At 39.5% G+C, this 24,961-nt stretch overlaps 1 protein-coding gene across 1 annotated transcript in view; it reads left to right on the top strand.

Annotated features, from left to right (window-relative positions):
* LOC127423658 (uncharacterized) overlaps positions 1-24,961 on the top strand; it is a 622,288-nt gene that overhangs the window by 429,167 nt on the left and 168,160 nt on the right. The gene's annotated exons all lie outside the window — the stretch shown is intronic.

The following is a 24,961-nucleotide window of genomic DNA, read 5'->3' as shown; positions in this document are numbered from 1 at the left end:
TGGTTTAAATGGTCAATTAGCTTGACCAGATGACAAGTGCCCAAAACCTCTCAAAAACCAGCAAACCAGACCAGCTAAGACCAGCTTAAACAAACATTTTTTTAGCATGATACAAATCTTGACCATTGTGCAATGGTGTAACGCTGCATGACACTTTGCTCCATAGAGTTCAAAGCATTGGGCAACACTGACACAAATCAGGTGAAAGGACCTTAACCATGTTCTTGCACATAAAACTTTCCTGTGACCTACCTTTTTGTTCTATAAAAACGGATTAAGCGATAATGTTACAGGAAAATAAGATCGGTGAACCCGTTGTGGCATGCTGCATATTGTCAATACATCCACACAAAACCATCCCATTAAAAAGTACACAAACTCTCCGTTACCCACTCCAAAAGGGATTACCCTTTCCCAAATTCTTAAGTGTGTTCAAGTGGAGTTATCACCCTTGGAAGCCTTCATGAGCCTTTGCAATGCCTCTTCACCTTTTGAGTAGGTGCTAATTACCCATGACTGCCTGCTACACTTTAGACGAGGCCCAGCTGCACAAAGCAAACACCCACTATGCAAACCCAAGGGCTCATTTCATTTGGTTCCCTTAGAATGACTGTAGAGCTAATTTGAACATGCACCTGTGGCCAGCACTGGCCTACAAATCTCACTAAACACATGGTTTAATGATCTCCCAAAAGAGAAATAGCCTCAAACAACTTCCAAATTGTACCGTAATTACAACAATTATGCTGCTAGGGGAGGGGTCACCTGTAGGATGAAGAGCGCTTGACTGCCAAAGAGGAAATTTCCAAAGCCTCTGCTCTGTTAACACAAACATGCATCGCATTGTGGTAAATAAATATGTGGTTCATTGCACGTACACTGGTTCTCTCAACAGCAGTCTAACCATCTAAGCAAAGCATCAATCATGAACTGTATATAAGAGGTTAATTACCTTTAATGGAATGTGCTGGGTTATATATATATATATATATATATATATATATATATATATATATATATATATATATATATATATATATATATATATGTGAGTTAAGCACTATAGTATAGTATATAGTATATTTATAGTATACATGGTGTGCTGTAGATTACCACAGCAAATAAATCCGAGGTCAATTTGCTTAGCCAAGGGTCAATTAAGCAAGCAAATATTACAATGATGACATTGCTTTAGGTTCGATTTTGACACTGAGCATTCCATAAATGTAAGTCAATGAGAGATTTTCAAACTACTCTAAAAATTATTTTTACTAATTATCTGTGAAACAAATTGGCAATAGAGTCTGTACTTTTAGTTTATTACTTTAATTCAAAAGTACGGTTAAATGTTCAACAGGGCGCAAACTTTGATACTGCAGTGTTTGCAAGCACTGTAAAATCCACTTGCAATGGAAGTGTATGGAATAATTGTGTGCATTTACACTCACCGAGCACTTTATTAGGAAGACCTGTAACTTATTCGAATCAGAATCAGAGTCAGAATCAGCTTTATTGCCAAGTATGCTTACACATACAAGGAATTGTATTGGCGTGGTGACAGGAGCTTCCAGTGTACAACAATACAAAAACAATACAAAAACAGCAGCAAGACATAGATAATAATAAAAAATGAAAAATAATTATACACATACATATATACACACACATACATACAGTTGTGCTCAAAAGTTTGCATACCCTGGCAGAAATTGTGAAATTTTGGCATTGATTTGAAAATATGACTGATCATGCAAAAAGACTGTCTTTTATTTAAGGATAGTGATCATATGAAGCCATTTATCATCACATAGTTGTTTGGCTCCTTTTTAAATCATAATGATAACAGAAATCACCCAAATGGCCCTGATCAAAAGTTTACATACCCTTGAATGTTTGGCCTTGTTACAGACACACAAGGTGACACACACAGGTTTAAATGGCAATTAAAGTTTAATTTCCCACACCTGTAGCTTTTTAAATTGCAACTAGTGCCTGTGTATAAATAGTCAATGAGTGTGTTTGCTCTCATGTGGATGCACTGAGCAGGCTAGATACTGAGCCATGGGGAGCAGAAAAGAACTGTCAAAAGACCTGCGTAACAAGGTAAAGGAACTTTAGAAAGATGGAAAAGGATATTAAAAGATATCCAAAGCCTTGAAAATGCCAGTCAGTACTGTTCAATCATTTATTAAGGAGAGGAAAATTCAGGGATCTCTTGATACCAAGGTCCGGTAGACTAAGAAAGATTTCAGCCACAACTGCCAGAAGAATTGTTCGGGATACAAAGAAAAACCCACAGGTAACCTCAGCAGAAATACAGGCTGCTCTGGGAAAAGACGGTGTGGTTGTTTCAAGGAGCACAATACGATGATACTTGAACAAAAATGAGCTGCATGGTCGAGTTGCCAGAAAGAAGCCTTTATTGCGCCAGTGCCACAAAAAAGCCTGGTTACAATATGCCTGACAACACCTTGACCAGCCTCACAGCTTCTGGCACACTGTAATTTGGAGTGACGAGACCAAAATAGAGTTTTGTTTGGAGAGGGGTCAACAAGGCCTATAGTGAAAAGAATACCATCCCCACTGTGAAGCATGGTGGTGGCTCACTGATGTTTTGGTGGTGTGTGAGCTCTAAAGGCACGGGAATCTTGTGAAAATTGATGGCGAGATGAATGCAGCATGTTAACAGAAAATACTGGCAGACAATTTGCATTCTTCTGCAAGAAAGCTGCGCATGGGACGCTCTTGGACTTTCCAGCATGACAATTACCAAGCACAAGGCCAAACTGACCCTCCAGTGGTTACAGCAGAAAAAGGTGAAGGTTCTGGAGTGGCCATCACAGTCTCCTGACCTTAATATCATCGAGCCACTCTGGGGAGATCTCAAACGTGCGGTTCATGCAAGACGACCAAAGACTTTGCATGACCTGGAGGCATTTTGCCAAGACGAATGGGCAGCTATACCACCTGCAAGAATTTGGGGCCTCATAGACAACTATTACAAAAGACTGCACGCTGTCATTGATGCTAAAGGGGGCAATACACAGGGTATGCAGATTTTTGAACAGGGGTCATTTCATTTTTTTTCATTGTTGCCATGTTTTGTTTTATGATTGTGCCATTCTGTTATAACTTACAGTTGAATATGAATCCCATAAGAAATAAAAGAAATGTGTTTTGCCTGCTTACTCATGTTTTCTTTAAAAATGGTACATATATTACCAGTTCTCCAAGGATATGCAAACTTTTGAGCACAACTGTATATACACACATACACATGGGTAGTGCAAATCTAATACAATCTGTTATGTACAGTGCAAATACAAATCTGTTATGTACAATGCAAATGTTTTTTTTTTTTGTTGTTGTTGTTGTTTTTTCAGAGGAATGAAATGGCAGAAGAGGTTGGATGTGTTGGATAAATATAAGAAAGACTAAACTGTGTATTGCACATAGTTATTGCTCAATGGGGCAATTTAACTGTTCATGAAATGGATAGGCTGTGAAAAAAAAAAAAAAAAAAAAAAACTGTTCCTGTGCCTGATTGTTCTGGTGCTCAGAGCTCTGAAGCATCGGCCAGAAGGCAACAGTTCAAAAAGGTAGTGGGCAGGGTGAGTGGGATCCAGAGTGATTTTTCCAGCGTTTTTCCTCACTCTGGAAGCGTATAGTTCTTGAAGGGGGGGCAGGGGGCAACCAATAATCATCTCAGCAGTCTGAACTTTCCTTTTTAGTCTTCTGATATCTAATTTCGTAGCTGAACCAAACCAGACAGTTATTGAAGTGTAGAGGACAGACTCAATGACTGCTGAGTAAAACTGTATCAGCAGCGCCTGTGGCAGGTTGAATTTCCTCAGCTGGCAAAGGAAGTACAACCTCTGCTGTGCCTTTTTCTCAATGGAGTCAATGTGGGTCTCCCACTTCAGGTCCTGCGAGATGGTTGTGCCCAGGAACCTGAATGACTCCACTGCTGACACAGTGCTGTTTAGAATGGTGAGGGGGGTCAGTGTTGGGGTGTTTCTCCTAAAGTCCACAATGATCTCCACCGTTTTGAGCATGTTCAGCTCAAGGTTGTTTGACTGCACCAGACAGCCAGTTGTTCAACCTCCCTTCTGTATGCAGACGCATCGCCATCTCGGATGAGGCCGATGACAGTGGTGTCATCTGCAAACTTCAGGAGCTTGACAGAGGGGTCCTTGGCAATGCAGTCATTGGTATAGAGGAAGAAGAGTAGTGGGGAGAGCACACATCCCTGGGGGGCACCAGTGCTGATTGTACAGGTGCTAGAAGTAAGTTTCCCCTGTCTCACAAGCTGCTGCCTGTCCGTTAGAAAGCTGGTAATCCACTGACAGATAGACATGGGAACAGAGAGTTGGTGTAATTTATTCTGGAGTATAGCTGGGATGATGGTGTTGAAAGCTGAACTGAAGTCCACAAAAAGGATCCTTGCATATGTCCCTGGTCTGTCCAGATGTTGCAGGATATGATGCAATCCTATGTTGACTGCATCATCCACAGACCTGTTTGCTCGATAAGCAAATTGAAAGGGATCTAGAAAGGGTCCAGTGATGTTCTTCAGGTGGGCCAACACCAGTCTCTCAAATGATTTCATGACCACAGACGTCAGGGCGACAGGTCTGTATTCATTAAGTCCTGTGATTTTTGGTTTCTTTGGGACAGGAATGATGATTGAGCATTTGAAGCAGCATGGGACTTCACACTGCTCCAGTGATCTATTGAAGATCTGTGTGAAGATGGGGGCCAGCTGGTTAGCACAGGATCGAAGACACGCTGGTGTTGGGCCTCATGTATTCAGATAGAAGACAAAGGCAGGCCTAACACAGTCGTAAAAACCTAATTCAAGCCCCCACATTCCAAGTCGTAAATTATACTTATAAAAATCGTGCCAAAATCAAACAAAGGGAGTCCAAAACAGACTACAAATCCCATGAAGCCTTGCTCACTAAAGGATCGAACTCTCAACTCCTATTGGATGAGGCACACAACAGAACACACCTCAAACCATGACATCATCAGGAGCAGAAATACCTCTGAAATGCTTCCAGGATTTGCTTCCAGCAACTTTGTTTGCAGTGTGTAGATGCAGCTCATCACTGCTCTCAGGTGTAACCTCGTGGCACAAGGAAGTAACGTCCGACTTGAAACTGTGGCCATACAATCTCCATCTCGCTGGAAGAGTTGAGATTACTCTGTGTTCAACCGAACACTCTAACGGATCCGAAGGAGACCGCCGAGCAATTCGCAACTTCATCTGTTTGCCTGCAGAAGTGAAGAGATTAAAGATTTCTCTTCCATCTTCAATCAAGTCGACATTTCTGAGTTCTCCGCCAGCCCGCCGAGAATCAACAGCCGTGCCCGCCAACAGAGTGAGGAAACGGCCTCCCATCATCACCCGAGCCTCAAGGAACCGGGTCGGAATTAAAGGACGGATGAACACACATTCTGTCCTCATGCGATTCAAGCAAGAGGTTTACGTCTGGGCAGAGATAGAATATTATAGTGTGTTATTCTTTTGTTTCAAGGTTTTTGCTTATACAGTTTACGGACCGCCATGTCCGCTCATTATTAATACTCAGGGTATTAATTATCACAAATTTGTTTTGCTGTATTGTGGTCCAACCAAATTGGACTGTTGTGCATTTTCGCCATCGCGGGTGAAACTGGCAAACTGAGTTATCCATTAAAGAGTCAAAGAACGCGGGACTTTTACGAGCCGTCCACCGTGTCTCTGAGTGATAAACTAACAGCTACTTTCTCTCCCACGATCGCGAAATCGGCTTCAGGGCCATCACTTAATTCTCTCTCTCTCTCTCTCTCGTACTAACCACACACACACACACACACACACACACACACACACACACCTTATGTGTTATAGGATTATTTTAGTTTCCATATCTAATCATATCACTGTTTAGTTTGTAGTTGTAAGTCGGAAGTTTATTGACTGCACTGTATTAATTATTAATTGATATTACTGCATAAATAAACTTTGTTTATATTACAAAGAGAAGTGTTTTGTTTTGTTTTGCATATGCCTGTGTCATGCTGACGGGATGTCAGTGCTCGGATTCAAACCTTCATTCATTGTTTTTTCCCGAAAATTGATATTCTTCGGATGTCGATTTTCCTAAGAAAACAATCTAATATTGAGACTGTTTTACTATCTGTTATTAGTCCCTGATTCCAGGGTGGTGCCCCATCAATGTTAATCCTTATTAATATTCTATTGATTTTTGATAATTGATAATTATCTTTGATGATTTTTGAATTTGAATGATCAATAAGCTAGTGTTAATTTTAATTAATGTTTCATCGATGTTAACAATTAATGATTATCTTTGATAATTGTTGATTTAAAGGATTAAAAAAGCTAACATTGATTCTCATTAATGTTCTATTGATTTTAATAATTAATAATTATCTTTGATAATTATTAATTATTGCTAATAACGAAACTTGCTCCTAAACATAGCACACTACATTTACTGGAGCCCCATATGAGGTTTTAATGAGTTAGATTCAATTAATTAATTTAAATATTAATTAATATCTAAATAAATATTTATTAATTATTTCTGATAGTAACACTGATCTAAACAACCAGTAAAGCCCTACACTGGTGTGACGCCATCTGGGCCTGAAGCCTTCCTCGTCTTTTGTTTCTGAAAGACGTTGCTCACATCATCTTCACAGATCTTAAGTGCAGGTTGAGTAGCAGGAGGGGGGAGGAGGGGGGTTGCAGGAGGTGTTGGTGTTTGTGTGAAGTGAAGGTCAGAGTGGGTGTGGGGTGTGAGATTGGGCGTTTCAAATCTGCAGTAGAACACATTCAGGTTGTCAGCCAGTTGTTGGTCCACCACAGGGTTGGGGGTAGGAGTCCTGTAATTTGTGAGTTGTTTCATGCCACTCCACACTGATGCAGGGTCGTTAGCTGAAAACTTGTTTTTCAGCTTCTCAGAGTATCTTCTTTTAGCCACTCTGATTTCCCTGTTCAGTGTGTTCCTGGCCAATTATCTAATCAGCCAATCGTGTGGCAGCAGTGCAATGCATAAAATCATGCAGATATGGGTCAGGAGCTTCAGTTAATGTTCACATCAACCATCAGTATGGGGAAAAATGTGATCGACCGTGGCATGATTGTTGGTGCCATTCAGGCTGGTTTGAGTATTTCTCTGACTACTGATCTCCTGGGAGTTTCACACACAACAGTCTCTTGAGCTTACTCAAGAAAAAAAAAAGCATCCAGACGAAAACGCTTTGTTGATGAGAGAGGTCAACGGAGAATGGCCAAACTGTTTCACATTGTTGTAGTCGAGACCAGCTCATCCGAGTCCATGTCCAATCCGAGACCAGAGTAGGTCGAGTTCGAGTCAAGACCGAGACCATAAGAGGGTCGAGTCCGAGTCAAGACCAAGACCGGAGAGGGCCGAGTTCGAGTCGAGAAGGAGACCAGTATAAAGGGTGAGTCTAAGACAAGTGTTTTTGTTTTTGTTTTATGAATGTATTAAATGTATAGTTTAAAGAACTATTGACTCTAGGCTCATATATCAAATAAACCTAGTTAAACAATATTACCAGTTGAGAATAAAAAAATAATAAATGACAGGTCCTAGGTTAAGTGAACAAATTGGTATTACAATTACGACATGTCAGTGTTAACAAAATGTCAGTGAAAAACTCAAATTAAAGGCTCTAAGTGCTTAGCATGGCAATACAAACTACCAGATTCTGTATAGGCTACTATTATATTCCATTCAAGTAAAGTAAACATTTCTGCTTTACAAAATACAGTATTACTGTACTAAACTAAAATGGGCCTGAAAAACCAAACAATAATGTATTAAATATGAAAATGTTTGTGCAGAAAGTGAATATAAACATTTACATTTAATTTGTTAACAATTTCCTCAATTGCACTACTATATTTCATTCATTGTAAGTTAAGTAAGCATTTCTGTTTACGTTTGCCTGCAAGATTTCATCGTGGGGTACGAACAGAAACGTACACTATTTTTTTTTTTTTTTTTTTTTTTTCAGAAACCATTGAATTCTGATGACATTGAATGAAGTACTTTTACATATTCTTCAATATGTGCAGCATGTAACTAATGGCTAAAGCATTTCTAAAAGACTAGAGGCCTTTCAGACCAATGCAGTGCAACAAATCCAGATAACACGTACATATACATCTCTGAGATGTCTGTTTCATCTAGAAAGCATCTAACATCTTCTAAACATCTTAAAAAGTTCAGATTTACAATCATCTTATTGACATACTTATTGACATACGTCTAATAGACATTGCAGATGAGCAAACAATGTAAAATAGATGTCTTCCAGATTTAAACACACACATGAAATAGACGTCTGGGTGTTGAATGTGTGCTATTAGGGAATAGAGTATAAAACAGGTGTCTCGGGACACGTTTTTAACAGTTGATGCTCTTTTTTAACTTGACAAAATAACGTAAAAAATAAAATTGCCACTCCTGCACGAGATGCCAAAAACACAGTGATACGTAATGCAACAGTGAAAGATATTTGTTTTTAATGTAGAAAAACAACTGAAAAACAGCATGGGTGGAACCGAACGCATTTGTTGTGAACAGCCCCATATTAAACAAGCCTCAGCACACATGGAAGTTTCTCAGAATTACCTCTCAAAACGCAGTCTTTTGTTGACTGTAGGTAAATATCCACTTTATCCAATGACTGGTTTGTTTTCTGTTTTCTAAAATATCCCGATGCTGTTTTAATGAGTGAGAAGCTGCTGCAATTTATTCACTGAGACAGCAGTCTGAATAATCGGACTGAATAGCCAATTGATTCAGACCTTTTTGCTAGCCCATTTGGCCAATTTGCTGAAAAGAACCGACTCAATAGACTGAATTATTTGTGAACTGGGCATCACTCTGATTCTACGCAGCAGGCTGAAATGTGGGACAAATGTCAAGATCTCTGATATTGTCTGTCAAAGCTTTCACTGTGTATTTTTTTGCAAAGGGACTCGACTGGACTCGGGGTTAAATCCGAGTCCACACTTGTTCGAGTTCGAGTCAAGACCGAGTCAAACTGCTTACGAGTCCATGACAAGACCAAGACCATGAAAATATGGTCTTGGACTCGGACCGAGTCCGGTCTCGAGTACTACAACACTGCTGTTTTGAGCTGACAGAAAGGCTACGGTAACTCAGATAACCACTCTGTACAATTGTAGTGAGCAGAATAGCATCTCAGAATGCACAACACGTCAAACCTTAAGGCAGACCATGTCGGACAATTTATTATGACCATAGTTTTCCCAATAAAGTGCTAAGTGAATGTACATTAACATTTGTCTATCTGCCTTCATGTTGGTTGGTTGGTTGGTTGGTTGAATATTTATTTACTTGCTTATTTTTCTTGATTGTGTTTTGGTGAAAAATACAGGTAAATCCATTAACAAATTCACACTATATATTTCCTGAACCACCATCTATGCAATGACTGGAAGTGAAATGTGGAAAAGTGGCCAGCGAGTTGTCAAAGAGTAATTTAAATTTATCGTCTATAAAAGTGAAAACATGATTAAAAAATAAAACTAACCTTGACAGACAGTCAATTGTTCTCCTCTCACTGTTTAGACAGAGGCGGACAGGATTGCATTATGCAAATGAATGTGTTTGTACAGGAGCTTTACAAAAACGTGTATACATACTCCCCCAAAGCGTTCTGCAGAATTCCCAGTATTCACAAAGAAACCCCTTTTTCTGCTGACAGTGAGTTCAGCATCATGAAGGGTTTTTTCAAGACAGTCTCATTACACCAGCTTAATTTAACCTTTGTGGGTGAGCAGTTCAAAATATTAGCTTCTTTTTTAATTGGTCTGTTTGAGAGTTTGTTGATAGTTACTGTTATCACTGCCATCAACAACTGGCTTTGCATTTATGGGCGAGATCATTAAAAATCCATCATGGAGAAAGAAAGCAAAGCTTCAAACGTTCACCAAGGGGAAAGCGTTTAGGGCGCTCCCACACCAACCACAATTACCATCCACGTTGCTTCTCAGTAATAAAAGAATACGGGTCAAGTCAGGGAGGGAAGAAAGAGATGTGAGGTAAACAAGACAAACAGAATGATAATTAACTACAACAGAAAAAGTGTTAGATGAAATAAGCTAGTGTGGTGGGTACATGAACATGCGTATGGGGACATTTGGTTGGAGAGGACAAAGGGGCATCTTAGGTTTATTTATACAGAAACTACAGTAACTGCTCCCCTTGTTTGCTTCCCTCAATTTTTGTGATTCACACCTGCTGCTCATGAGATATTTCAGGGATGAGTTTGTTCAGAGATGCAGGTTGGTGCAATCGTTCCCTATTCCCCATAATATATAATGCACTATAATATGTGTCAGCCACACTGTGTTGACCCTATAGTGTACTATTTTATACCCATAATTAACACGGATTTTGGTATAAAACCAATGTATAGGGCACAATGGGGCTAAAGGCACACTTTAAGGAAAATTAGCTTTTTTCTGGTCACAAAATGTATCAAGATCAAAAAATTGTTTTACTTTTTTAAATTATTTTTTTTTTTATTATTGAATATGGATGGAGCAACATAATTTGTGTGAAAAGAAATAATATTGGAAGGTTGTTTCGATTAAAATTCAGCTTTTAAAAAATGGTGGTGAGGAAGCCTTTTACCCCACACCTGGGGTTAAAGGCCCACACACTTCGAGTAAAAGGTCCCCAGGTGGGTTATAGTGATATTGTGTAGATATAGGGGCAATAGTTATAGTGCAGCATTAGTCAACTAATAATTTTGAGACCACGACATGCATTTTTGAGTAACAAATTAAGATAATGCTAACTCAAAATAACTTCAGAGAAGGCTGCACAATTTCCTTTTAATTTCAAACACATTTGCCATTTAATAACATCTCAAATATGCTATAAACAAATTAATATTTTTTCAACACTTTGAACAATTTTCAGAACAAATCTATTTGTAACATTTAAGAAAACCATATGTTTTATGGAGGCCCTTTAGCCCCTGCAAAAAAGGGAGCTTTTTACCCCAAATGCCAACTTTTTGATGTAATCACCTTGAACAAAACTGAAAATGAAAAATAATTATTTTGTCTCAGATAATTTCAGGGACTTTCATTAGCTAAATAAATGTGCAACATTTTGAAGTGCATAGTGACAAACAGGTTTTTGGAAAAGTGCTGTGGTAGTTTTTGTTGCCATTTAGTGTTTTAGGAGAAAATCAAATCAAATGTGCTTTTTACCCTGGGGGGCCTTTAGCTCTGTTGTACCCTACTTGCTGATGCTATATTGCCCATAATTCAATGCGGAGATGACTGTCATGCTAATAAATAAATAAATAAATAATAAAATAATAATAATAATAATAATAATAATAATAATAATAATATATATATATATATATATATATATATATATATATATATATATATATATATATATATATATATATAATTTATTTATTAAAAAATAACAATAAATTAAATTGTGCACTTGTTCTGAAATGTCTCAAGAGTGTGTGTTCAGAGATACAGGTTGGAGGATAAATATCACTGCCTATTCCCTATATTAGTGCACTATTTTATGAAATGCACTCGATTTATAGTGTAATAGTGTCCATAATACAATGCACAGCAAAAAAAATAAAATGTATTGAAATATAGCTATTCAAAATTATACAGATTGGTAATGAACTATTGATTTTAAGCCTTTAAGTGTTTAATATTTCTTGACTAATTAATTAAAAGAAATAACAGTATTGTTAACTCAGAAAAGTGTCCACATAGGAAACGATATATATATATATATATATATATATATATATATATATATATATATATATATATATATATATATATATATATATAAGTGTAATCAATTCATATTATTGTCAATTTTATTACTGTTTTAGGGAAGGATGATAATGCTATGTGCCTCATAAGTAGATAGCTATATAGATAGATAGACAGATAGATAGATAGATAGATAGATAGATAGATAGATAGACAGACAGACAGACAGACAGACTGTATGCATCTATAGTTATTGTGTCTGAGAGACTTAAAGTTACTGCAAAACTTGTAAATAAATTATGCAAATAACTGTTCTAAAAAGAGATGAAAAATGTGCAAGCATGGGAGGCTTTGGAGAAATCCATACATAGGGGGCTGACTGTTATTGACAGAGTAAACAAATATCTATGACTGAACTCACTGTTCTACAACTGGGCCAAATCACCAGTTAACAAAATAATGGGGGATGTAACCTAAGGGATGCAGGCAGGAAGTCCACAAATGAGAGAAATAATTAAGAGACAGTGAATATTTGACTTGAGCTGGATGTTTCAGCCCAGTTCTGAGAGCGAGGGATTCTGGGCTGACCAATGATGACTTGAAAAGAGAGCTTCAACCTTTCAGTACCTTGACGTGTAAACCGCATATTCTTCTTTAATCCCCATTGTCAATGTATTTTAAATGGAAAACCAACTGATTGCTCCCTGCATTTTTTTTTTTTTTTTTTTTTGCCTGGCACTCAAAGTTGAAAGAACATTTGTCAGTTCTTGCTGTTTCCTATTCATTACATGAGAGGTCCATGTGAAGCTTTTTGCAGCAGCAACCCAGTTTACAAACTTTTATTATTGTTAGTAGAGCATGCAAGGATCCTGAGTGGCATTAAAACTGTATTATTTTTACTGTAAATCCAAACAATTGAGCAGAAAAACTTACAAGAATGAGGTCAGAATTGTTTGCAAATATATTCCAGATATTTAATACTCAAAGTGTGTTATTGTTTTTTTTATTTTATTATAATTATTATTATTATTATTATTATTATTATTATTACATGACCCTATTTATAATTCTTACAAAAAATGTAAGTCATCTGTTTTTGAATGTTGTAGCTAGTTCTCTCTTTGCGTTAAGGCTAAGTTGCCTTTGCCTTTTATTTATTTTTTTATTTTTTTAATTTTTTTATGCAAACTGTCTATCTCTAAACTTCAGTTTCAGAAATTAATTTACAATTTACTGTCAGGAACATGAATGGGAAGAAAACTTCTGGAACCAAGGCCGCTGAAAAAGTGCGTGGTCACTGTTACGCTCTAAATTATGCTGTATTTTTATACTACTGTTTTGGTTTGTTTGTGTTTATGTTGCAACCACTTACATTTCAAACTGCTTTGCTACATAAATCTGGAGTTTGTTACCCATGGTCACTAACAAAAATGTAGCAAAATGTATCATGGTACTACCAATTTTATTTTTCGGACTAGGGTACTATATCTTGTTTGTATTTGAAATATAACATGGCAATACCATGTTTTCTTTTTTTTTTTTTTTTTTTTCACAAGTGCTATGGTAGTACCATGCCATTCTTTCAAGTAGCCTACTTTGGAATACCATGTAAACACCATGGTACATGAATATGGTAATCATTTTTCTGACTCATAGTGTCATGGTATTAACATATGATAATGTCACCATACCATAGTTTCACCTCAGTTATTATTATTTATTTTATTTTATTTTTTTTTGTAAGGAGAAAGGAGTGACATCCATCATAGCATGTTTTCTCCATCTGCCTTTAAAATCTTCATTTAGAATCTTTAATAAAACTACTGTAAAACGTTAATTTCTTCTTGGCTGTTCGATTTCTCATAGTTAATTAACATTTTTTAATTATTTTTTTATGGAGATGGAAAACAAACTTCAAGAACTCAACTGTTGTGAAATATAATCACAGCTCTCTGTAGGACACCACCACAGATCCAATACTCTGATACCACCTCTAGTGAAGGAAAATAACTAAATAAGAGAGAGATGGAAAGCGTGAGGGAGGGGGCATTTAGTAAGTGAGAGATGAATAAAGGACTTCAATAATTAAGGTGCTATGAGTGTGGGCCTGCAGGGAGAGGAGTCTTTAATAAACATCAGATCTGGTTTGAAACACTTTTTGCCAGTGTCTTCCTCAATCTCTCCTCTCTCTGTTCTTTTTCTGCCTCTATTTCTCTCAAACATATTTGGATGGTAACAGATCAGATAATATATAATACTGTAGGTATATATATATTAGGTTGGGAGATTGCATGTAAAAATCATATTACAGTATTTACTACAATGTACACTGTAAAAAGCGAAAGCTTGAACTGAGCCCAAAAGGAACCGTTCACCCAATGCTGAAAATTCTGTCATTGTTTACTCACCCATTTCAAACCTGTATATTGTTATTCTGTGGAACACAAAATAAGAACTTTGAAAAATCATCATGCAGCTCTTTCCATACAATAACAGTTCACAGTGACCATGTCTGTCAATTTCCAAAAAGGACAAAAAATAACATAGAGGCAACAACCTTTGCAGTAAACCCGCAAACACATCTTATTGTTTACCAGAAATGAAAAAAAAGAGGAAAAAACAAAAAAACAAAAAAAGGAAAAAATGGTGTTTACTAAGTTCAACAACTGTAGCTTTGAACAACTCTGTACTGAATGTATAGATATTTTCCAACGAAACGAGCGTCAAAACACACAAACATATTTAAAGTGCCATGATATTATGATGTTTGAAATACCATGGTTTTTTATAGTAGGCCTATCTGTAGATACCATGGTACACGAATATGATAGCTATTCATTCAGGACCATGTTATACAGTACATAAAATTACCATGGTAATACCATCTGATACCATCACTGTACCATAGTACCACCATAGTAGGCTACATTTTTTAAATATAATTTTACTCTGTAATGTGAATAGGTCTTTAAGAGTTGCTTTGCATTTAAAGTATGCACCTTTCATCAGTTCATTTTAGTTTGTTTTTAATCACTCCTCACCTCTTATAAGAATTAGGAATTTCTCTCCTCATTATTGTTTTTCTATACTTCTTTTGGAGATGTGACAGCTGGCTATTTTTAATGTTCATTAAAATTTTAACAACTTTTTTTTCATATTTAAAGTTGTTTATATGAAGTAGCATGAATTAGTATGCTATGTTTGCCTTGTAGCTTGTAGCTATCTACTTTCTCTAAAGGGTAGCTTTTTGCTTACCTTGGCTAATTTTAGAGCAGTGTAGTTTAGCAAATGTTTTTAGTAAAACGTCCTGGTTACTTTCGTAACCTCCGTTCCCTGATGGAGGGAACGAGGCATTGTGTCGATATAGTGACACACTCTTGGGAGCCCCAAACACCTCTGCTTTTTTTAAAAAAGGCCAATGAGAATTGGCGAGTGGAATTTGCATGCCACTCCCCCGGACATACGGGTATAAAAGGAGCTGGTATGCAACCACTCATTCAGGTTTTGTGCTGAGGAGCCGACACCAGGTCCTGGCCATTTCAGCGGGTAGTTCAAGAGGGACACAACGTCTCATTCCCTCAATTAGGGAACGGAGGTTACGAAAGTAACCAGGACTTTCCCTATCTGTCACTCACTCGATGTTGTGTCGATGTAGTGACACTAGGGGTCCCTATACAAAACGCCACAACTAGCTGAACTGTGTTGCGTGAACTGGTGGTGTGTGACAGGCAGACTGCTGTGTGCCTCGTAGACAGCGCACCAGGCCATCACCTCCCCCAACGCTCTTATGAGCGTCGAACAGTCCATCAGGTACAAGTTGACTGCCCAACTATAGGGACAGGCTAGCCCAGCCGAGGCCTCTTTTCCCTCTCTTTTCTCTCAAGGGCTGAAAGGGAGCTCCCTGTAGACCCCAAAGGACTACGGAGAGGTCCCATAAGGGGACAAGGCGTGGTCTGGAGGGATTCAACCTCCTAGCGCCTCTCAGGAACCTGATGATCAAGTTGTGCTTCCCCAAATACTTACCATCTACTCCATCGTGATGTGCCGAAATAACGGCTACATACACCTTCAGGGTGGAGGAGGACAGCCGCCCCCCCAGCCTCTCCTGCAGGAAGGAAAGCACTGATCCGACTGTGCAACTCTGGGGGTTTCCGCGTTGGGAAGAACACCACTTAGCGAACAGATGCCACTTCAAGGCATACAGGTGCCTCATAGAGGGAGCCCTAGCCTGAGTGATCATGTCTACCACCACGGGCGGTAGGCCAATTAGGTCTTCCACGTCCCATCCAGGGGCCAGACGTGGAGATTCCAGAGGTCTGGTCGCGGGTGCCAGATGGTGCCCCGTCCCTGAAAAAGAAGGTCCTTCCTCAGGGGAATTTGCCAGGTGGGGGCTGTCACGAGGAGCATGAGATCCGAGAACCACGTCTGTGTGGGCCAGTAGGGTGCTACTAGGGACAGGCCGAAGGGGAGGACCTTGTACTGGTACGCCTGGCCTTCGAAGGCAAAACACAGGAAGGGTCTGTGTCAAGGTAAGACTGAGACATGAAAGTACGCATCCTTCAGGTCTACCACCGTGAACCAATCTTGATGCCGGACGCTCGCTAGAATGCGTTTTTGCGTCAGCAGCTTGAACGGGAGTCTTTGCAAAGCCCGGTTCAGTACTCACAGGTCCAGGATTGGTTGCAACCCACTGCCTTTCTTCGGTACGATGAAGAAAGGGCTGTAGAACCCTTTCTTCATCTCGGCTGGAGGAACAGGCTCTATCGCGCTCTTGCGCAGAAGGGTAGCGATCTCCGCACACAAGGTAGCGGCATTTTCGCCCTTCGCCGAGGTTAAGCGGACGCCGCTGAACCTGGGCAGGTGCCTGGTGAACTGAATCACATAGCCGAGTCGGACGGTCTGGGTCAGCCACCGCGACGGGTTGGAAAGCTCGAGCCACGCGTCCAAACACCGGGCGAGGAGGACCAAGGAAATGATCACATCGGATGTACCGGCGGGTGGGGCCTCACGGCGGGGCGGGGTGGAGCTTGAGTTGCCACGTCGAGGGGATTCGAGCCCCGTGGCCGTGCTGAGTCCAGGGACATCAAAGCACTTACCTGGCTCCTGCCGCCCACCATAAGATTTGCCGAGGAGGGGGGAGGATGAGTCTCGTCCCCGTAGTCCACCGACCCAATCCCATGTGGGCGTGTTTGTGCCATAGCTGGGCGCACAGTGGACGTGGTCGTGACGACAGTTGTGCGCACCAAACATGTGACCCAGGGAACAAGAAAACCGCTCTTTTGTTGAATCTTTGGGTACCGCAGCCTCTTGGACATGCGGCGAAATTAAATGAAAATGAAACAAAAGATTCTCCTCACGGCCCTCCACCGGGGGATGGAGTGGTCTGCATACCAGCTCCAGAGAAGCGGGTCTCCTTGCCCCTGGAGGCCGGCCGTGAGATGGGTGGCATCTGCTTCCTGCGCTGGGTTCCACGCCGGGGCCGGGCCACAGGGGCGGGCTGCGGCAGAGCCGGTGTTGTAGTTGCAGGGGGACGCCCTTGGTGATGAGCAGACAGGGTTCGGGGTCTTGAGCCGCGGCGGGGCAGGATGTGCTGTATGGCCTCCGTCTGCTGCTTCACCGCCGAGAACTGCTGGGCAAAGTCCTCGACGGTGTTGCTGAATAGGCCAACCTGGGAGATGGGGGCATCAAGGAACCGTGCCTTGTCAGCCTCATGCATCTCAACCAAGTTGAGCCAAAGGTGGCACTCCTGGACCACCAGGGTGGACATCACCTGCCCGAGAGACCGCGCCGGGACCGGGCAGTAAAAGGTGCCTCCAACGATCTTGTCAGCTCCTCATGCACTTCCAGGAAGAAAGGAACAGGGGTGGGGCGTGGCTGTGGGCGGCCCAGGTCTGGGACTGGGCGACCACTCCCTAAGGAGGAAGCCCAGTCGAAGCCTCTGCATCCGACTGGACGAGCCCGCTCTCCAGTGCTGCGCTTGATAACTCGTCTTCTTCCCTGGCTACGAACGAGATGTTGAACTCGCCCTGAGACGAGCCGGCGATCTCATCCGAGCGCCCAACCGGAGCAAGCGAGCGTGCTGGGGAATGGGAGGTCCGTGGGGGGATACCCGGCAGTTTTGGTCCCATTGAGGTCCCCAAATTGCCCCCAGTGCTAACCGGCATGGCCTCATACCCGTAGGTAGAAGGACCACCCTGTGGTGGCTTTCTTACGAATGCAAGCCGCGACCGCAATGTTGCCATGGTCATGTTCTCGCAGTGAGGACAAGACCCATCCAGGAACGATGTCTCCACGTGGGCAGTGCCCAGACTCGTAAGACAGCGATTGTGGCCGTCAGAAGCAGAGAGATATCGACCGCAACCAGGAATAACACACAGACGGAAAGTCTTCTTTAAAAAGACGTTCCGTGTGTTCCACTCTTTTAGAAAGAAAATATACTCTTTTTTTTTAGAATATACTCTTTTAGTTGTTTCTGCCGACCAGGGGTGTTCTCTGCACTCCACGGGTGCAGAGGGGGAGAAGCCGCTGAAATGCACCGTAGAATCCAGCAGATGAGGTGAATGAACTTCGCGGATGAATTCAGCTTCAATGAATAGAACCACTTGGCTCCGAAAAGAAAATCTGAATGAGTGGTTGCATACCAGCTCCTTTTATACCTGTATGTCCGGGGGAGTGGCATGCAAATTCCACTCGCCAATTCTCATTAGCCTTTTTTTTAAAAAGCAGAGGTGTTTGGGGATCCCAAGAGTGACCCCTAGTGTCACTACATCGACACAACGTTGAGTAAGTGACAGATAGGGAACAAATTTTTTTTGAGGAGCATCAATCAGTTCAGCTAGTAACTAATATTTATGCACATTTTAATAGGGCCTATGTTCTCATTTTTATATGTTTAAGTATATTATTAGGTATATGTGTGCCATGTTTTACAGACGTGTCTGTTCTGGTCCATTCCACTTCTGCTTTCGGCCCATTTCAGTGTGGATTGCTTGTGAACCAGTCACAATATGATTCAAGTTTTGCAAAGGAACTGTTATTGAAAGATGGGACAGTTAACAACACTACTGGACCAAACCGTAAGTAACCAGTTCCTTTCATGAATATTTCAAATGTCATGACTGTTTGATAGTTTACGGTGCTGTTGTGCTTGAGTGAACTGTTTAATATATTCGGATGCAATGTGTTGGGTGTGCGTTATGTGAAAACCATGTAATTTAGTTTTATTATGTTGTGGAGCTGGTTCATTTTCTGCCGAATGTGTTTCAAATATGCTATATGGCTGTGTATTTGAAGGGCTGCACGTTATTAGCCAATCATAACAGTGGGCATAAAAATAGAAGTTTTAAGGAGGCACTTAGGCCAAAATGAGCATTTAGACAGAAGACCAGAGACAGGGTGGAAAATGATCATATATTACTAAATTCTGACTGTTTCGGTGCAAAAAACAAACAAACAAACAAAAAAAAAAAAAACATTACAACATTATCAATGGACCTCAGGGGAGATAATAAAATGATATAAAAAAAAAGGGTATGCCATGACCCCTTTAAAGGAATATTCTGGGTTAAATTCAAGTTTAGTTTAACTGATGGCATTTGTGGCATAATATTATTTACTACTAAAATACATTTTGACTTGCCCCTCCTTTAAAAAAAAAAAAAAAGAAAAAAAAAAAAAAAGAAAAGACCAAATCTGGGTTCCAGTGAGGCACTTACAATGGAAGTGAATTGGGCCAATCCATAAACATTAAAATACTCACTTTTTCAACAGTATAGCCACAAGACATAAACAATATGCATGTTAACATGATTTTAGTGTGATAAAATTATTATATTTTATCGCTTAATAACCTTTTCTTTGTAAAGTTATAGCCATTTTACAACTTCGTTGCCATGACGATGTAATGTCAACAAACCCAAATGTTGTTGTTTTTTTAAATGACTATTTAAACAACTTTACAGCTCAAATAACACATGAGTTTTAACAGAAGAATTCATGTAAGTGCTTTTATAAAATTATAAGCTTCACATTTCTACATTTAAAATCTCCAAAAACTGGCCCCATTCACTTCCATTGTAAGTGCCTCACTGTAATCTCGATTTTTGCTTTTTTTTTTTTTTTTTTTAAGAAAAGGAGGGAAGAGTCAAAATTATTTTTTTTTTTAATAGTAATCAACATTATGCCACAAATGCTGTCGATTAAGTTTAACTTGTATTGAACCTGGAATATTCCTTGCATCAAATTAGTTAAAATATTTAATAAACAAATGTGCATGGTAGAGGGTAGTAAGGGGGCCAGGAGACAACACTTTTATGAAAAGTGTAAACAGACCAAATTGTACAGAAAAATCACCAAATTGTAAGAATAAGGAGGGAGAAAGAGAGGTCTGGATGAAGCAGGAGGGCTTCGCCGCAGGATGTTTATATTCCTGCCGAGTGCAGAGAGAGGTGAAACTGTCGCACCTTCTGCTCACCTGTCACACACACCTACCACCATGATTAATGAGCAGGAGAGTGTGTGCATGCTGCCTAACTGTGTGTGTGTGTGTGTGTGTGTGTGTGTGTGTGCGTGTGTGCGTGTGTGTGTGCACAGCATGGGTAAGGTCTGACGTTAAACTCCAGAGATCTGAAATGTGTCCACATTACACGAGGAGCCAAATGACCTGCCTTTAATGCTTAATTGGTATGTAAATCATCTTTCTCAAAGCATTTCGTGTTTAAAGATGGATAAACCCCCTTTAGACATTTGGCCCACCACAAAACAAGCACACACACAGAGCTGAATTTAGTATAAATCTCTAGGGGGCTGAAGAACATTGCATTACTGCACTCTGACAAGTTGGTTTGAAACTAATGAGAGAGATTTTTCATGTAAAGCCCATGTGGGTTTGGGCAGTTGAGGGTGAGAAGATCCCGGTGATAAAGAAAACAGAAATAAACAGAGCAGAGAAAAAGCGGGCTGTTTGTTCCGTTATAGGTGATTCAACAGTTCTGCAAAATCCTTGGCGGGTTGGAGCTTTGCTCGTCTTTCATCATCTAGCTGTTTTTTTTTGGGTTTTTTTTCGGTCTTTCATCTCGCTGTCTTTAGCCGCATTTGGACTGTATTAGTTTTATATGGGGACCTGGGGTAATGTAACTATGCCTGTCCACTGGGGTGGAGAATTGTGAAATTGACTGTATAGATAAAATATAACACTCAGGTTTTCTTCTTTATTATGTTTTTATGTGTTCATTTTAAAATGGCATTACTGTATATATGATGTATTCATGAGCCCTCAGATGAACATTATACCATGTTCACGTTTCACATTTATACATTATACTGTGCTCTTATGTTTCTTTTACACAGGACTAAAACATTGTTTGCCCAAACTGGTCAGGCTTGTCTGTTTTGCTGATGTTTTGGGCCAGGGCAATCTCATGACGAAAACATCACTGTAGCAACGTTTTGCCTGCATCATGATTTCATCATAGGTTTGGCAATCTTTTGGATTTTATGTGTATGTTTAACCACAATATATTTCATTATACTCATAAATATATTAGTTCAGTTACATTATACTATCATATTAATATTTTAGGTCCTCTAACTTAACCCCAGCCTAAACATAACCACTTATAAACAATATAAAACATGTAATAGGCAGATAAATTTGGTAGTCACAATCATTTTAGTTACATTACACAGTAATACAGATATTTTTGAACACATAACCCCACCCCTACGCCTAAACCTTAGCAATTGTTAACAATGTAAAAGATGTAACAAGCAGATGCAAGTAGTCACAATAATTGATTCCAAAAAAAATTATATTAAAAAAAAAATAAGCACAATAAAAGTATTCCAAATGACTCAAACTGCATTTAAAGGCCATGTCCACACTAATCCTTTTCAGTTTGAAAACTCAGTTTTCAGTTTCCCAACATCAACATTTTTCACAAGTATGTTTTAATGAAGAGTGTTTTTGAAAGTCTCTGTTTTCGGTGAAGGTAAATGCCATTCTAGTGTGGGCGAGAGGTATAAATGTAGCTAAATTAATGCTGGTTCAAACGAAAACGTATTAGTGTGGACATGTCCAAAGTCTCCTCAAACCATGCCATAACTCTGTGTAAGGAATAGAGTGAAACATGAGCTTTAAATCACTGAAAATATTCCCCAAAGATCCAAACTTTAGCATGTCATAATCTAGAAGACAAGACAAGACACGCGAGCCCATGGCATTTTACTTCGCCGACATCAAAACTGTCATAACGCTTCTTGAGGCGGCAATTTTTGAATGTTTAAGTGTGGGATTTGAGTGTGTCAGCAGATGGGACAACCTAGTCTCATAGAATATAGGTTTCTGTAACAAAATCTACTTTTCATTGCAGTTACTGGTGATATTAACACCAGAGGCGCTACAACAACTGTGCATTTTGTTAACTTTTACACAAATCAAGACTGCAACGGCTGATTATGACTTTATTAACACTTACACTGTAACACTTGTATTACAGACTCCCCTACATGTGCACACATAATCCAATGTTATTAGATTCCGCTGATATAGTGGTGGACTTTGGACTTGGAAGACCACGGCTTGAGACCAGTCAAGCATGCAAACTGACACATGAGATGAGAGTGTCATAGAAGTGACACAAAATGTTGTGGTTGCATCTGAAAATATGCTATTCATTTCTTATTTTGTTTTCGTAAACTATCGGTTAAGTTTAGGTGCTGGGTAAGGATATCTGTTTTGTGTCTACCTCTCATTTGATTTCTGATCACTATTGGTTAGGTTTAGGTTAAATTTTGAGGTTAGGGAGGTACGTTTTATGCATTAAAACCTCTATCTAATATTCACCTTAAAATGGTGTCTGATTACGACAACATTTCACTTGCTTTTGGCGCCCCCACTGGACATTTCACTGGGAAACTGCAGCCAAATGAGACCAGGCTGGGATTGGATGAATGAAGACATAAATGTAGATGTGTTCCTCACACAAAGCTGTCACATGAGCCAGAATACAGCGCATTACTAGAGGATTACTTTTATGGTGCTTTTCTCATTATTTGAGCCACAGCTCTGGCATTCGGAAAATTCCCTTTGTGTCCTGCAGAAAACAAAATTAGAATTAGAATGATAAAGCAATGAGTAAATCATTACAGAATTTTTAATTTTTAATTCATGTCATTTTAAAATGGTGCCTTGGGCAAAGTAATGAAATCATCCAAAATTAATTGAATTTGGCATCAAAGTGACGTTTAAAATACGGAGCAATGTGACATTTTGGGGGTGCAAGCAACAGAAAGAGTGACGTATTGGTGGTTCAGGCAAAAAGTCACAATAATGCCATATCGCTATGAGTGTGTTGTTTTGGCACTTGTCAGCTGGTTATTCTGGTAGACCAGAATGTAGACAAGCTAAACCCCAGATTGGCTAGCTAGAATACCAGCCAAAAAAATTAAAAATAATATAATAATAATTAAACCCTCTAAGACATGCAAACCAGATTCGTTTTTATTTCTTCTTCTTCTTTTTAGCAGGGTAGTGTCGCTATCACTAAGTTATTCCTCAAAACTGTCTTATGCTACCTCTTTGACAGTTTTCATTTCATAATATATGCCCTTTCATAAAGTCTCTTTGGACAAAAAGCATTTAACCAAAAACAGAAATGTAAATGCATGCAGTCAGTTGTGAAATAACCTTAGAAATCATGGGTAATCATGACTCTTGAGAAAGGAGATAATGTTAAAGTAATGTGCATTATGCTTTGTGCATATAAGTGCCTGCTTCCATACACTGCTGTTCTTTATACCCACGTTTAGACATGCATAGCTGTATTACATAATCAGACATGAAAGCTAAATAAGACATTCAGTTGGAAATCTCTAATGTGATGGAGCTTTGATGCACTGTTTGTGGTGCTGGCAGTGTGTGTGTGTGTGTGTGTGCGTGCGTGCGCGCGTATGTGTCAGCCAACACTCTGCGGGCATGTGGGAGTCGTATGTATTGATCGGTTACAGATAGCTGACGGGAGTTCTCTGATAGCTGGTCCTGATGCTGGCCTTTGTTTCAGAGAAATCCATCCAAGAGAAGACAGTGAAGTCTAATGGGGTCAAGATTCGATAAGACTCTAATCCTTAACATTACCTACTAGAAACACTCACCGCATCCCACAGGTACCTTCATGACTTGCAGAGACAATCCTATCAGAAAAGAGGTTACTTATGGGGGAGGCTGAGTGTGTTTATTGTCTTTTTTTTTATTTTATTTTTTTACTGGACTGGTTTTGGCTCTTTGCCAGTGAAGTTTGGAGGTCTGTTGGTTGGTATATAACACAGGTTGTGTTAAGAATGGTGTCTTACAGGTGTGTACCATTATTATTATAAAAAAAATAAATAAATAAATAAAGGAAAACAGCTTAATCCAGCCTAAGTTTTCTGGTTTAGCAGAAATTCCAGCCTGGTCTGGTTTGTTAGTTTTAGAGGGGTGTTGGCACTTGTCAGCTGGGGAGGCTAAACCACCGGGTTCGGATAAAGCAATCGAACCAAACTTGAAAACAGCCTACATCAGTAGATGCCATTGACACTGAACAAACAGGTGACAAGGACATGGAAAAAACAGAGACACTATGAGGTTAAGTAAGATAGACAGAATAAAAAGTTAAGAGGAAGACAGTCATGTAGGATATTTCAATACATGAAATTGCAACATTTTGTGAAAAGTCCCTCAAGAGAGTTTTTCTTTCACATAGATAACATAGAAAATTCAATTAAAAAAATATGAAAAACTGAATTGAAATAATCATTAAAGATTGCATGAAGTACACCTACTGCAGACTGCATACATTGTACTGGAATATATGTATACAGTTAAAAAATAAAAAGACCATTTATTGAAGCCAAAATGGCTTGGTCCAAAATCCTTGGATTCTGACATCAGAAACCAAAATACTTAATATGACTGCCCACGCTTAGATGTCAACTATGCCTTTTTTGTGTTCAGAAACTTGTCTCACTCCGGCACAGTGAGGTATTAAGGAGAAAGTAGGATAGATACTATTATTCCTGAATGCCAGAATAACTAACGATGCAAATAAAATGCGGGGAAGTTTGCCAAATATTTGTACTGTT

The sequence above is a fragment of the Myxocyprinus asiaticus genome, chromosome 32, assembly GCF_019703515.2.
Source record: "Myxocyprinus asiaticus isolate MX2 ecotype Aquarium Trade chromosome 32, UBuf_Myxa_2, whole genome shotgun sequence".
Lineage (NCBI taxonomy): Eukaryota > Metazoa > Chordata > Actinopteri > Cypriniformes > Catostomidae > Myxocyprinus > Myxocyprinus asiaticus.
The sequence above is the reverse complement of the archived record's forward strand: the minus strand, read 5'-3'. Positions and strand labels throughout refer to the sequence as shown.